The following is a 15,969-nucleotide window of genomic DNA, read 5'->3' on the forward strand; positions in this document are numbered from 1 at the left end:
TGAGGCCCAGAATAAGAAGAAATATTTTCCTGACATGAGCTATGAACAGATTCTAAAAGCAAAGCAATGAATTGTTTAAGTTTTTAAAAACCAAAGTTTTTTGATCATTAAACTAATCGCTGTTCATTTTAGAAAATACAGGTTGGGATGCCTGGGTGGCTCAGTTAAGTGTCTGCCTTCAGCTCGGGTCTTGATCCCAGGGTCCTGCTTTTCTCTCTGCCTGCTGCTTGCTGCTTCCTGCTTGTGCTCTCTTTCTCTCACTCTTACAAATAAATAAATAAAATCTTGAAAGGAGGGAGGAAGAAGGAAGGAAGGAAGGAGGGAAGGAAGGAAGGGAATAGAGGTTAACAAAATTTCAACTCATTAATTCTCCCATGACCCAAAGGTAACTGTTGGACTCCTGCAGCCTAGGCCCTATCCTATATCCCCTCTTCCCTTTGCCCTACTCTGGTTTGATCTACTTCACATCTGCAAAGTATCTTCCTTGGATTTTATGTCACAGAATGTTTCTACTGCTAAAGCAAGTTCAAAAACTACTGGTAACCACCTGGGCAAGGTGGCTGTCCCAGAATCCATCTTTCTTAGCTTCACTCTCCTTCTGATTAGCCTCCCGTAGCACCTCTTTGGCTCGGCCATTCAGAGCTCTCTGCTTCTGGCTACAATCTACCTTTGCACTCTGGTTTCCCATCAACCCCCTATAAGACCCTGTTTCTAGAATACAAGATGTATGACACTACTCCCGTGTTTTGCTCACATCTTTCCACCACACTGTGGGCCCAAGTCTTCCTTTCAAATGTCTGCATTCAAATTCTATAACCTGAATTTGTCTAGCTTTACTGGCCTATGAGTCATAGCAATAGCAGCTCCCCTACAGTGCTCCGTCTGAGTAATGTAAGCCTAGGAGGCCCCTCAAAGTCACACCCAGAAATTTCACCCCAGGCAGTGTTTGACTCACAATATGCCACAAACAGGTGATCTCTGCAAATGTTCTTCCTTTTTTGCTCTAGCCACCCTTATACCCCACATTTATACTTGCAGCTGAGGCCACCACTCCTGTCCAAGCCCTCTGTGAACACCGTAATGTCTTTCCTCCTGGTGAACCCAAGGCTCAGTCCTCAAGAACTGTAGCCTCTGGAGTCCTCAAGGTACAGATGCGAGGCCAGCCTCCATCCTCTGGATGGCAGAGGACACTACTCTCAGTGACTCAGATCCTTCCTGAACACTGCTCTTTGGACATCTGCTCTCTTTCCATAGGCTTACATCGGAGTTCTTCCCATTCTCCTGCCCCAAACCCCAGAAGCAGTCTTAAAAATTTACTCATGCAGATGGATACCCAAGAGTTATTTGCCCAGCTGGCTTGTCAGAGGTGCTCAGATACAGTCTAATCTTGCTGGTGGAAAGAGTGTAGGTTCAAACCAGGAATCTCACCACATTCTCTTTAAGAACCTCGGACTCAGCACCAATCTTCATAAAGTTTTTTCTATCTCGGGCTAAACAAACTCACAGGCCTCTGTAGCAATCATGGTTGTACCATTAATTTGGTAATTCATCATGTGTTTCCTGTGACAACTCTCTTCTTCCTTCCTTAAATTGGTGTCAAAAATTTTATTGTACTAGAAAAAGATGTATTTTAAAGGAATATCTTTCTGAATCTGAGGATACTGTGCAAAAAAAAAAAAAAAAAAAAAAAAAGAGGAGAATCAAGAAAGACAATCCCCTTCCCTATCAGTCCTTAAGAACTTTGGTATAGCTTAAATAACCAAAAAGTATCTGTGTTTCATGTTTATGTCTTACTTCATCACTGATGTAAGGACCATGGTTTTCACTACTTTGTATTTATAACCCTGGCTGATATTCAGTAGCCCCTCAGATACTAGTTGGTTCTTTCATTCTGAGGAGGTTTATTTTTTTTTTAATTTTTAAAAAGATTTTATTTATTTATTTATTTATTTTCACTCAGAGGAGGTTTAAAGTCATTATTTGTACCTTAAAGGAGCAGGGGGTAAAGACAAGACAAAGTAAAACAGGACAGAAGAAATCATACAAAATAAAAATTTCCAGAAAGACTAACCAACCACAGAAGAAAGTTTACTTTATCAGTTTGGTGATGGGATAGAAGATTCCTAAAGAAATCTCCCATGTTATAGGCATTGCTTTAAATGTACATAATAAGTATCTCATTCTCCCATTCCACAGACACTTATTAAGGACCTACTGTGTATTAAACAGACTTCTAACAAGACAGACAATGTCCCTGCCCTCCAGAAACATCCAGTTTGATGTAGAGACGCAGAGACTAAAACAGATCATTTCAGACTATGATAAATATCATGAAGGTATTAGAGTGGGGAGTAAAGCTGTATCTCCTTTATGTTAAATGGCCAAGGAGCCTCTGAGGAGGTTATATTTGGACTGAAACCAATAGGCACCAATTACATGCGGTCCCACAGGTTGTGCACTGCATATGAACCACATTTACATGGACAAGAGTCATACCCCTAGAGTTGTGTGGTGCAATAGTTCAGAATGTTCCAGGCATGTGTAAGTCAATTCACTTGTATAATTAATTTACTTAGCTCAAGTAGATTTGCATATCCATCAACATGCACTTAGTCCATCTGGCTACAGTGGCAATCATATCAACCATGTGGTGATTCAGACATGTCAGAAAAATGACCCTCAGCAAATTGCAGGCTATAGTCGATTGTTCAGCTTATGACTATATGTTCTCCACTTCTGGAGAAATGGGAGATGAGCCTAGAAACAGACAGACTTTAAGTGAGAGAAGCTTAAGATTATTTTTGGAACCAATCCACTGTCTACTCCTCTAGTCATAATGCCAGGAAAAGGAAATATGAGTAATTGCTGTCCAAGCTTAAAGCTGGTTTTCATGGTGAGAAATCCTCCTGCTTCAGGAATGATCAAATGTGGGGTTTTGAAAATAGCTTTTATAATTACAGACTATACTATTAAAGGCATGCCACTCAATTAACCATTTGCTGCATGGCATGATGATACTCCATAATGACAGGTTAATGGATTCCATGCTTAATAAAAAGAGACCATTAAACTTCTAGTAAAGACAACTCTGCAACTCTTTGCTGGCCACAGATCCCCTGTTAAAATGTCCTGAAAAGCAGATGTATAAAAACTCTTTAAGATCCCAAACTGGTTTAATGGGTTTCACAGAAGTTGTTCAAAGGTAGTTTTCTCATCAATTTAGGAATGGAGGCTTAAATAGAGGTCACACGTTGACCTCAGTTCGTTCCAAAAGCGAGACATCCAGGAACTGACCCCCTATTCCCTGAATATCTCAGCTGATTCAACTTCCTCTCCAAATTGTGCTAATCAGTGTTTGAATCTATCCAAGTCAGTTCTGAAAAGGAAGTTCCAGTCACTTCTCCTCCCCGCCCCCCGCCACCACCCTCCAAGTCTGGCACGTAGAACCCAACAGGAGTCCAAGGGGGAGGGGAGCTGGCAGAAACACAGGGCAGGATGGGGCAAAAGTAGTGTTCCTGAGGAGGTGCTAAAAATAGAAAGTCATGCCTAAACAGGGGAAGGGAAAATGCCAGCCAAGTTTGGCAGGTGCCATTATACAGGGACTTACAATTGTTGGGAGCAGGATGGAGGTATCCATCCACCAGTGCCAGGTAGAGCAAGGTTATTCTGGGATATCCAATTTAAAATAGGTGGAAAGATGGGTCAAGATGCAAAACCTAAACAATGAGGTTGAGGGACAGACCATGGGTTACAGATAGCTACCCAAAGCATGCTTTGCAAAGTCGCTGTGTCTATGAATCGCCTGGAATCTGGCTAAAAATGCAGATTCTGAATCAGTAGGTCTTGGGCTCTGCATTTCCACTGAGCTTGCAAGTGATACTGAAGCTGCTGGTTCATGCACCATATTTTATTCATTTTTTTAAAAATTTCAGAGGTTTTATTTATTTATTTGACAGAGAGACACAGCAAGAGAGGGAAAAGAAGCAAGGGGAGTGCGTGAGGGAGAAGCAGGCTTCCCGCCAACCAGAGAGCCTGATGCGAGGCTTGACCCCAGGACCCCAGGATCATGACCCGAGCCGAAGGCAGACACTTAACGACTGAGCCACCCACGGGCCCCATGCTCTACACTTTAAATAGCAAGAGGCTAACATGCTGGGCAAGGTCCTTCCCCTTTTTCTTACTAACCATCACAGGACCAAGAGAAATAGGTACTGGTACTCTAGATTAGGCAATAATACCACTACTGCCCAGTAACAGTGCTGACATTAGCCCACGGATTGGAAGCAGTCTAAGCCCTCCATTCATTCCAGGGCGGGGACTAAGCAACTGGCTGCTAGATGGGGCCCAGAGCAGAAAACGCCTGAATCAATGGGTATAAGAAAATTAATTGGAAACAAAGATGGGTCATATCTGGCAAATCAAAAAAAGAGGTTTCAATCTGTGTCCTTTTTTAACACCTCAGAAAAGGGTCTGTCATCACTCCCCTGAGGTCAGGGCTCTGAGTGAGGTCCCCCTGCAGAGTGGAAGTTGGAGTTCATTGAACAAACACTGAGCCAGGCCAGAGCATGGGGTTTATGGGTTACTGCTCTCACGCGAGCCTTCTAGGAAAATAGAAAGGGAAGATCTCCTCCAGACCATTTTCCAGGCTCTAACTTGTGTGCTGTGATGGTGAGTTTAATGTGTCAGCTTGGCTAGAGGGTAACGCCCAGCTGTTCCATTAAACACTAGTCTAGGTGTTGCTATATTTTGTAGATGTGGTTAACATCTACAGTCAGCTGGCTTTAAATAAAGGAAATGATTCTTGATCCTCTGGGTGGGCCTCATCCAATCACTTGAAAGGCCTTAAAAGCAGAACTGAAGTTTCCCTGAAGAAGTCGAGATTCCACCTGTTAAGTACAGTTTTGGCTTCTGCTGCAGAATTTCCAGCCTGCTGGCCTGCCCTACAGATTGCAGACTTGCCAGGCCCCACAATCGTGTACACCGATTCGTTGCAACAAATCTTGTTAGAGATACAGTCAATCCTCATTACTCACAGATCCTATATTTGTGAATTTGCCTGCTTTGTAACCCCCAAATCCGTACTGACAGAGCTTCTGCAGTCATTCACAGACATGAGCAGAGTGACAAAAAATTTAAGGCACCTAATGCACGTTTCCAGCTGAGGCATGTTTCCAGTGACTCTGCCTTCCTGTTTAGCTCCCATACTGCAAAGAAGTGTTTCCTTCTCTATTCAGTCATGACTTTCATCTTTTTGTGCTTCTTTGTGTTGATTACGCTGTTTAAAAGAGCCCCTAAGCATAGTCCTACTAAAGGGCTGTCTTGTATTCTTAACTCCAGGAGGTTGTGAGGTGCCTTTCAAGAATGTACACATATTAGATGAGCTTCATTTAGGTGTGAGCTGTGGTGTTGTCAGCTGTGAGTTCGGTGGTCATTAATGCACAATATCTATTGAATAAGGTGTCTTTAAAAAGAAACACAGATAAAACGAGGTCATCTTTTGCTGATGCAATGTCGTGACCAGGGGCTCAAAGGAACCTAACTCTGTGTTTCTCCTGGGAGCAATGGCTGAGTATTTGTTCATTCAGTGTTTGTGATGACTTGCTGGAGCATTACTGTGAAGAGTAACAGACTGTGTATGTGGAACAAGGAATCCTGTTTCTCTGGACACACCTCACTAGTACAGATGCGGCACCCCTCTCTCCCTCAGGGCTGACGGCGCGGCACAGACGGTGCGGGTCTTCTGACCCCTGAAAAGATTCTGTAGACTGAGGAAAGAGGCCCATGTATGAAACATCTAGTGGATGTTAATAATCCCTTGTTTTTTTGTGTTTTTTTAAAATATTTTATTTTATTTTATTCATTTAACAGAGAGAGAGAGATCACAAGTAGGCAGAGAGGCAGGCAGAGAGAGAGGGAGAAGCAGGCTCCCTTCTGAGCAGAGAGCTCAATGCGGGGCTCCATCCCAGGACCCCGAGATCGTGACCTGAGCTGAAGGCAGAGGCTTAACCTTCTGAGCCACCCAGTTGCCCCATTAATAATCCCTTGTTAAGAGCACAGTTTATCTCTTATCAGTTCATATTTAGGAACACTGAGTATATGCAGGCCCTGTAATTCCCTATTACTCCATCTCCCTGATACAGTATGAAGGAAGCTCGACTAGGTAATAACTGGAATAGAGTTCAGCATTTTTAATGTAATCTGGATGATGAGCCCCGAATTACTTTTCCAATGTAAACCAATCAAGTATATTCCAGTTGGAGTGTCTTTACCAAAAATAAACTTCTTTATGAATGTATAAAAAGATAATTAGACTGTCTCCACATGTCTCCACAGTGTTGGGCCTATTCCCAAAGGCAGAGAGAAGCCAGCATGTCTCAGGGTAAAATGAAGGCACCCACTCAGTGACCCTGCTGCCCTTCCTCTCCCCACTTCAGTGGTCAATTTTAGTCTTCTCAGAGGCCGTGTTTATGATCCATCTTGCCAGCCCATGGCTCCAGGCTCCATTCCTCATTCTAAATTTGTCATCTTCCGTGTTGCGCTGCCTGTCATAGGAGGGACTGGCAAAGAGGAGTAATGTCTGAGGTCAAATCCCGCCCTGCTCCTAGAACACCGCACAAGCTCACACCCTCTGTGGTGTGGGTCAGCGACACCAGCTCTGCGGGCCCTCCCCTGTGTGCCTACTGACACCTGAATGAGGCTTAAAAAGACTTACAAATCTCTTTTTTACCTCAAGAACATGTCACAGCTAAGACCATGCACCATGCATCCATCACTATTGATCCCGAAATAAACTGCAGTCTGGACAAAAAGAGGAAAAGCTTCTTTCATGCACAGCTTCAAGGAAATCAGAACACCATTCATTTCTCAGACCGTCCACAATGTATTTCCTGCGTCAGAAAGTATTCAATATAATGTCTGTGTGTGTGTGTGTGTGTGTGTGTGTGTATGCTGTATATAACAATATCAACTGATATACTAAATAAGAATGATAGACTAAATAAAATTAAAATGAGTGAAAAATGTGTACCCCCATAAAAATTTTAGAAATATATATGTAGTAAACAAACTGAGTCAGATCATTTCAACTCAGAAGAAAATGTCTAAATGAAAAGGGATTAACTCTTATGAAGTTTGGCTTATAAGGTCCACCTCTCCGATGGCTTTTTGTCCCACATCTACACACCCTACTGACCACCTCTCCCTTCCCCACATCAGGTGCAGGTGCCCCCTTCCCTGCTCACAGCTGGTCGCCCCCTTTGAGAGGATTCAATTAGGTCAGGGGTCAGAAACTACAGCCCACAGGCCGAATGCAGCTCAATTCCTATATTTGTAAGTGAAATTTTATAGGATCCCAGCTGTGCTCATTTGTCATGTACCATCTATGGCTGTCCCCATCCCACAGTGACAGAGCTAGTAGCTACAACAGACACCTTATAGTGCTTAGAGCCTAAAACATTCACCATCTGATCCTTTGTAGAAAAAGTTTGCTGGCTCCTGGATCAAGTCCTTCACACTAAGTTATAACAGTTTTATATGCTACTCTTCCAGGGGCCACTTGGATTTTAATAGGAGGTGATTTTTTGATCTAAAGGAATTGGCTCATAACAGGGTTTCAGTCATCAGCAATGAGATATTCAGGAAATATTTGGGGGTAGAAGAATTTCTTAAGCTCCATTACTCATACTCCACCCACCCATGAACCCAGCCATGGGTCCCCTGTTGAGGACTTTGTTGAAGTTGAGAGGGTTATGATGGCATGGAGAAAGACCCGAAAGAGAGGGAGGTTTGGAAGGATGGAAAGAGGGAAGATGCTGCAGATGGCGTTCTCTGGTGTGGAGAACACACAGCCCAGGAGACTGGTATTTGTCTCAATCTGACTGAAATGTTTTTCCTTACCATTTACAAATTAACAAACAAAAACATTTTGTAGTTCATTTTAAGGGAGTCAGATTCCTAACTTTGCTTGTCCCCTAATCTTTTTGCTTTTTTACTTTTCATGGATATCCAACTTTACACACACACAAAAACCAACCCAGAAACAAAACGAAAACAAAAACAGAACTTTCGTGGAATATAGAAGATTTTTCTCTCTGAGGTTTCCATGAGCAGTGTTATTTATCTGTAAGGAAGTCTCCTACAAAAGCAAACGAGAGCTCACAGGAGAGCATTCCTTTCAGGACATGGGGGCTCCATTCATACCAGCATCACTGAGTAAACTTCCCAAGACTTTGAAGTGGCCACTGCACAACGTGGAAACAAGAACATCTGGTTTCCCATCCCGAGGTGAATCAGAGGCTAAGTGTGCATGGGGAGTAATGATCATCCCTAACATTTGCATTTGTTCAGGATATACAGGTCCCAAATGTTCTCTGGAAACTTCTCCTGTTTAATCCTCAGTACAGTCCTTTAAAGTAAAAAATGTCATCCCCTTTTAAATAGGTAAGGAAACGAAGGATCTGAAGGTATAAATGACTCACCCTAGATCAAACAGCTGTTGGAGTCCTCTCAGAGTAGAGGGTTGATTGTTTGGGCCCATACAGGAGGGAGCCTAGGCCCTCATCAAACCCAGATAGACCAGCACCATCCTTCATGGAATGCTTGAATGCCAAGGTTTTGGCTCCCTTTAGGTACAAGAGTATTATGTGGCCACCTGAAGAGGCGTAGACTCCACTGAGATGTGCCCATGAGCTATTCATCTTGAGTACGAGGATGCCACTGCACAGGGCTCCTGGCCCCACCTGGGAAGGTGGTCACATACCACTAGCATTTAAGAGGCTTTTCACAAACTAGAAAAATGCAGACCAATTACACAAAGGTATTCTTTTCCCCCAGCTGACCCAGTCCTGGGCCAGAGTTCAGCTCAGGAAGCTGAGCAGGCCAGATCCAGCTGCTGCTTCTGTCCTTCCCCAAGACAAGGCATCACTGTCCAGACACAGCTGGCACAACCGTCCTCTGCCACCCCTGTTCAGAGACCTCCCTGTGCTAGGAGGGGACCTTTAAGAAGGAAAAAAAGAAAGAAAGAAAACCTTATTGAGAAGAACTGAATTCATACAGAACAGTAAGTACCACACAGTTTATCAAGAAGGGAACAGTCATGGTCTAAACTTGGTATGGTTTGGGTGGTGATGACAGTCTTTCTGAGCTAGCTAATTAGAGCTGGTCACCATCCAGGTCATCCCCCTCCCACCTCGTTCTCTCTCTTAGCCAAGACTTATTCTGTCCCAATCAAGTCTATCTCCCCCATTAATTCAGGTGCTGCCCATCTAATGGAAGCATCCATGAACTGGAGGTAACATACCACTAGCAGGAGGGTAGAATTTTTCTTGGCAAGTGGGTGGGTGGCCATCCCCTTCAGCATGTCTCTGTCACCCCATGACAGGCAATCCTGCTGAGATAGGACACTTCCTTCAAGCCTACACATTATCAAGAATCCAACCACCATCAGATTCTCTCATCAGAGCATGCTAGATCTCTTTCTGTTCCTCCTTTAAATGTTCTGGGAGCCCACATCATCCCCTAGTCAAAAGGCCAAAGTCCAGCTGAGCTCAGTACCTCTCTTGCTCAGGGGTCAAAGGTAGCAAGAGTTCCCAATCCTGGTGAGTGTCCTCTTCTGGGTGGCAAACTGTCAACTTTTCCTTGTACATGGCCGAGAGCAGAGAGAAGAAGCAAGCTTTCTCGTAGCTCTTTTGAAGCCACTAATCTCATTCTTGAGGGCTCCCTTCACCTGACATCATCAGATCCTAATTATCTCCAAAGGCCTCACCTCCTAGTACCACCACAATCGGGGTAGGTGGTAGGGTTTCAACATCTGAACAATGGCGGGGGCGCATCACAAATATTCAGTCCATAAGATGGGGACATGCAGGAGTATTAACTATGGCTAGGAAGTTACTGATCTCTTCCTCCCTAGCACATTGCTTGACAAGGAGTAGGATTCCAGAAAATGGTTATAAAGGTAAACCAAGTTATTCTTGTCTGTAGGTAGTATGTGGTTCTACATCTACAAATTGAATAATTTGTGTGAAGTAGAGGCAGATCATATCTTGCAACCAATTTCCTCCACAACATGTTAATCGATATTCTTAGTCAATAGGCCTTTTCCAGAAGAATGGGTTTTTACCACCACAAGCCACCAATGGTACAGAATTACTTAATTTTTACTATCACCAAGGAAGAGGCTTTTGATTTCTCACACGGGAAATACTAAAGAAAAACAAAACAAAAACAACAACAAAAAACCCTTTCAAGGCACTCTGTATGGAGCAAATTTCAAGAAATAGCCCAATAGGGTAAAGGTTGGGGGAAACCTGCCCTAATATTGACCCTAAGACTCACTTCCTGTAATTCATACAGTTCACAGACTTCTCTCTCCCGCATAAACACCTGCATGACAGCCGCTACATGGAAGGCCTGCAGAGTTCCAGAAAAGGCTCATGGCTGCACAGCTATGGCTGGGTTTCTCATGCTGACAGGTCAGTGTACAAAAGCTGTGAGCCAGCAACGGCAGTCTGCTTTCTTTCCAGCTGTCTGGGGGAAAATGCGGACAGGTCTCGGTACCTCTCTGTCTTCATGCTGATCTGTGTGTGCGCTTATAAGTCCTCACTTAGGACTCATTCTACTTCATCCCAAAAGAATAATGGAAATGAGGAACGAATCCAAGACAACCTGTTAGTTCCAATTCAGGTGAACCCCTCTTAGTAAAGGCAGCCCTGAGTAAATTGTGAGGAGATTATCCACACCACAAAACAGTTTTAGAACCCAGAAAAATAAAACTGGAAAGGAGTCTTAGAAATCTTCTATGGGCCTCTTCCTCTACTTTCATAGGTGAGAAAACTGAGCCCACAGAGGGAAAATGACCAGGCCAATGACCTTCTCATTCTTAACGCATACTTTTCAGAGAGGAAAGTTTTGCCACAGGTATTTCAAAACTTTTGGAACAATCAGCATGGCTTTTATTTTGAAATATTTAACTTACACATTCCTGGGGAAGTACCCATACAGAGTGATGGACAATGGCTCAAGAAACAGGGAGTGGATTTAAGTACAGTAGTACATTTATATATGTAATTCTAACCCATAGAATAATGGATCCTATTCCACAACCAGATCCATTTTAGTATGTCCAATTAACAACTTGTTACATATGATGACCAGAATCATCCAGACAGGCAGTTAATGAACATTCTTGGATTATATATTGACACAAATACATGTTTAAAACTTAAGAAGAGGCAAACTATGGACAAAGTCAAGTTCACCTCATTTGCTCTTACTAACTTTTGTAGATACCCTCCCAGCTGCCTTCTTAACCCTCTCCAGTGTCATTTCTACAACCGGCCCTTTTGATTTTTTGAGTAGTAGCTGTGTGAGCAACTAGGCGTGCACACGCACACGCACACGCACACATTCAATGCTCCTAGGAACAAAAGCTGGCACAGCACATTAACTCGATTCATTAGGAAAGAAAATGCTTTTCTTTCCTTCTTTCTTTTTTTTAAACCTTAGTGCAGGCACCCTTCTTAGGGGCACGCTGCCAGTTTGGGCTTTTGTCTTGGCTGGCTCCTGATTTTTTAATGCATGCTGAAAATACCACTCATGCAAACTCACTCCATGAAGGCCACTTTGGATCACTGCCACCTGCCCTCACTGTATTAAGAAGCATGGATCCATTGCTATTATGGAGCCTGAAGCAGAGCCAAGAAGAAATCTCAAAGGACCCTCTCCCTAGACATATGTGAGTAGAATAAAAATGAGACACAAATGATAGCATGAAGACTCCAGCACTCTTGTGGTGAAGAGAGGGGCTGTGTTGTGGGCCAAAAGGATGTTCTGGGTTCTTGAGTGAGAACAGAGATTAAAACATATTATCCTTTACATGTTAAGTTCCTTCAGGCCTATCATCAACAGGGTGGGTCTTTTCTGGTTTTGTTTTTTTGTTTTTGTTTTTTTTTCCTGAGAATGAGAGCTGAAATTCCTTAAAGCAAAGGCACACATTCAAGGCTGAGCAGAGCCGAGCTAAGAGATGTCTCCGTGACTTTCTGAATACCCAAGGGTCCCATCCTTCCTCAGATAACCGAGGATAACGAATATACTTATTTATACCGAAGTATTAGAGATTTAATGTGCGACTTCTCCAAATGGCATCTGTACTCCATAAGTACATGCTTCCCAGAGGTCCCGGGAGAGCAAATGTTTAACCCAGAAGAATATACAGAACTAGTGGTAGAATTCCAGAGCTTTTAAATCACCCTACACCGGAGACCATCTATTAATACAAGTATGGATCTAAACATATCTGTCTGATGAGGTGACAGGAGAAAAAGGGAGCATCATACATAATAAACCTGGTAGGGTAAGTCTTGATCCTGCTGTATTTTCTTCCTCCTTCTTTTACCAATCATTCTAGCCCTCATAATGGTTTCTGCAACTTCATGCCTCCAATTCCACTGCCCCTATGACAAAACCAGTTCTGAAGATTCAGCAAAGCATGTCCCGTGTTTTATTGGTAGAGATAAACTCAGTGCTGAGTTCAGTGCAAAACGAAATTAAGGGTCAAAAACAATGCCATGGGGGCGCCTGCGTGGCTCAGAGGGTTAAGCCTCTGCCTTCAGCTCAGGTCATGATCTCAGGGTCCTGGGATCGAGCCCCGTGTCCAGCTCTATGCTCAGCAGGGAGCCAGCTTCCTCCCCTCTCTCTCTGCCTGCCTCTCTGCTTACCTGTGATCTCTGTCTGTCAAATAAATAAATAAAATCTTAAAAAAACAACAACACAAAAAACAATGCCATGGAACAGAAAAAAAAAAAAAGGCAAAAATTCAGGTGGAAATGTTAGGCCACACAAGAGCTGGCACAAATAGCACATGAAGCTTCAGGAATCACTAATGTTTTAATGGGAAAGGACACTCAGCTAATGACGCGTGATTGTTTTTTTTCCCCTTTTATTATGAGAGTAAGAAAAAAAGAAAACCCATTTGGTTGTGTCAGGGTCAAAGGATTTAGCACATATTTGCTGACCAAATGCATCTCAGTGATTCTCTGTCATTCCTTCAAACTCCTGCATTACTGCCTTTGAATACACCGTCCAGCTCCAGTGAGACACAATCATAGTGATTCTGCTTCTTCGTGGCCCCAGGGCCAGGAGCAGTCTACCCCAGGGGCAAGCAGTCCAGGGGTGCCTGGCCTAGAGAGGACTTAAAAGCAATCATAAACCAACTGAAAAGTCAGTCTGCTTTCTATTAGCACCACGGCAAGCAGTTCTAAAAAATGTCAGTAATATACTTCTCTCCCCCAACAAAAAAGATCTTTTGTTGGGCTAAGTTCTAAAGAACTGTAGCAATTGCTATTAGGTTTTAATAATATAAGCATAAGCTTCAATTTAGCACATTTTTTATTGCTTCTCCTTTAATAAGCATATTCTATATGGAAGCTAATTCAGAGAATCAACTCCACGCATTCATTATGAGAGTAAGTACACAGTAAAGCTTGCCCTGGGCACGAGCCTCCCGTATCTCTCTGGTACTACGTATTCTTACATACAAACAACTGATTCAAAATATATAATGATGGCATAGTCCATTGTAAAGACAAATAGAACTTGGATTATTTCAATTCTGTCATGCTATGTGACCTCTTGGAGTTTTTTTGTTTTTTACTGTGTGTAAAATTTTCTGGTATTTATTGTGAAAGCGGATTTTTATGCATCTCTGCCAAAAATGTCCTTACGTTTAAGACTTTTCCTATTTCTTAAATATGTTGCTTCATGTGAAAGAAGCCTTTCAAAATTAAAATAAATAAAAAGTGTTCTTTAATCAGAGACCGATAGTTCATAGATATGGGAAGAAAAACAAGTTTGACAAAGTCACTGACAAATTTGCAGAAGTTAATGACAAAAGCAGAAACTGTAGAAATACTGTTCATTATTGTGAAAGACCAAGAAGTAGGTCTAAGTTTTCATCTCTTTCTTCAAAAAACACATTAATCAAATTAAAAGTATTATTCTAGAAGACTTTTCCTTTTATGGAATATGATATTTATTTTATTTTTAACTTTTTAATGATAGGATAGAACATTTCATAAAAGGACATTGCTTTTCTGGCCACTATTATTATTGGTTTCATTGTGTGATTATTCCTAAAAATAATTTGGTCCTATAGGAAGGGGGGTGTTAGAAATAATCCGCTCTAGGAGTCAAATATTAGCGCCCTAATCTGTTACCTCTTCTCTTTTGGAGCTCCCTGACGCTGCCTCTCATACAGCTCATCTCCTACCCCACCCATCCCTCCAAACAAGATCTATTAGTCAAGCATTAGAGAAGGTAGATCTGATTTACTTTAAATAGTTCATTTCTCCTCCCAAGTTCTTCTTCCATCTTTCTCCCACTTCTTCTTTTAGAGAAGGGACTTCGGTCACAAGATTAGAAGGGTTAAAAAGCATTCCTCCATTCCCTCCCCCCGCCCCATTAACTGTAGAGTAGAGATGAGCAGAGAATCTGCCTACCCACCTGCATGAGGCTGGAGAGGGGATGGGAGGGCAGAGGACTCAGCTAGTCCAAGCCTGCCTGGACTCTTGGGACCCTGGGTCAAGCCATGAGACCTCAGTGGCTTTCCTTTCTGGAGTGAGTCTGATAACCCAAATCTTAGCACCTTCCTGATACCGCAAGAGTATTTGGTCCCAAGATGCTTCATTAATTAGCTCATCCCTCTGAGCTTCCACACCTGGACCCCCAGAGTTAGCCTGAATCCCTCAGAGAGAAGGGAGTTTACATTTCGGTCCACACACACCACCTCCTTCCAAACTCTGGTCAGCCTGATGTCCAGAACTCTGAAGAATCAACTCCAAGCAAGAGGGAAGCTATTTCCCACCCAAAATTGAGCACAGCATCATCATCACACTCCAGTTCTCAGAAGGGCTTGAAGTCATCCAAAGGAGATTCATTATATTAGTAAGCTAAAATTTCCTTCATGTTGATAACAGGGAAAAGTTATGATATTTATTTTTCATTTTTACTTAGGGAGTATAATGAATTCCACTGATGACCTATTTCTGAAATCCACCAATCAAAGGAAATTATAAAGTTCACCATAGTAACAGCTCAGTGTCAGTCGCCTGAGTGAGAACCACACTGCATAGGACGCCCGGACCAATCACTGGGCAGAGTAATGTTACCATCTCATAGCAACCAAGAGATCTGCATGGCAACATCAGTTGCTATAGGAAAGAAAAATTAGAAACAATATTCTGCTAGGGAGAAATTAAAGTATTAACTGTTAAGTCATACTTGAGTCACGGTTGGAGGACCTATCCTAAAATATCCACCTAAACATAGCTCCGATAATACCTGTCAGATCCAAGAGTCCATGTGCTAGGAACCCCTCACCCACCACCAAATGGAACCACCAGCACATGAAAGAGTGAGGACTATCCATAGAAAAGACCACTTCTGAGTAGGAAGAGAAAGAGTTCTTTAATACTAGGAGTAATAGGCAGATTTGGAGGGTAAATTGCACATAAATCATCACATTTAATTCTGTGAGGAAGGCAGGGAAGGTGTTATTATTATTATCACTAAATTCTCCATTTGCTCCCCCCATCCCAAATCTGGTTCCTCTCCCAGCCTTAACTTTCTCACTGAATGGCAACACAATTCTTCCAGTTGCTCAGACTGAAAACCTCACAGGCCTTCTTGACTTTTTCCTATTTCTCACACTCAATCCAGTTCATCAGCAAACGCTATTATTTCTACTTTCAAGAAATGTCCAGTATCTAACCAGCTCCCAACCCACCTCCACAGCTATTCCCTGGATCCAAACCATTATCATCTTTTCCTCCTAACCCATGTTCCTGCTTCCTGGCCTTGTCCCCCCGCAGTCTATTCTAAACACAGCAGCCAGAATGACTCTTCCAGAACACGAGTCCTAGGCTCACAACCCTCCAGTGACTTCCCATCCTCTCTAAAGCAAAAACCCAAGTT

Source organism: Lontra canadensis, unplaced genomic scaffold, assembly GCF_010015895.1.
Source record: "Lontra canadensis isolate GAN:19392208 unplaced genomic scaffold, GSC_riverotter_1.0 scaffold50, whole genome shotgun sequence".
In the NCBI taxonomy this organism is placed as follows: Eukaryota; Metazoa; Chordata; class Mammalia; order Carnivora; family Mustelidae; genus Lontra; species Lontra canadensis.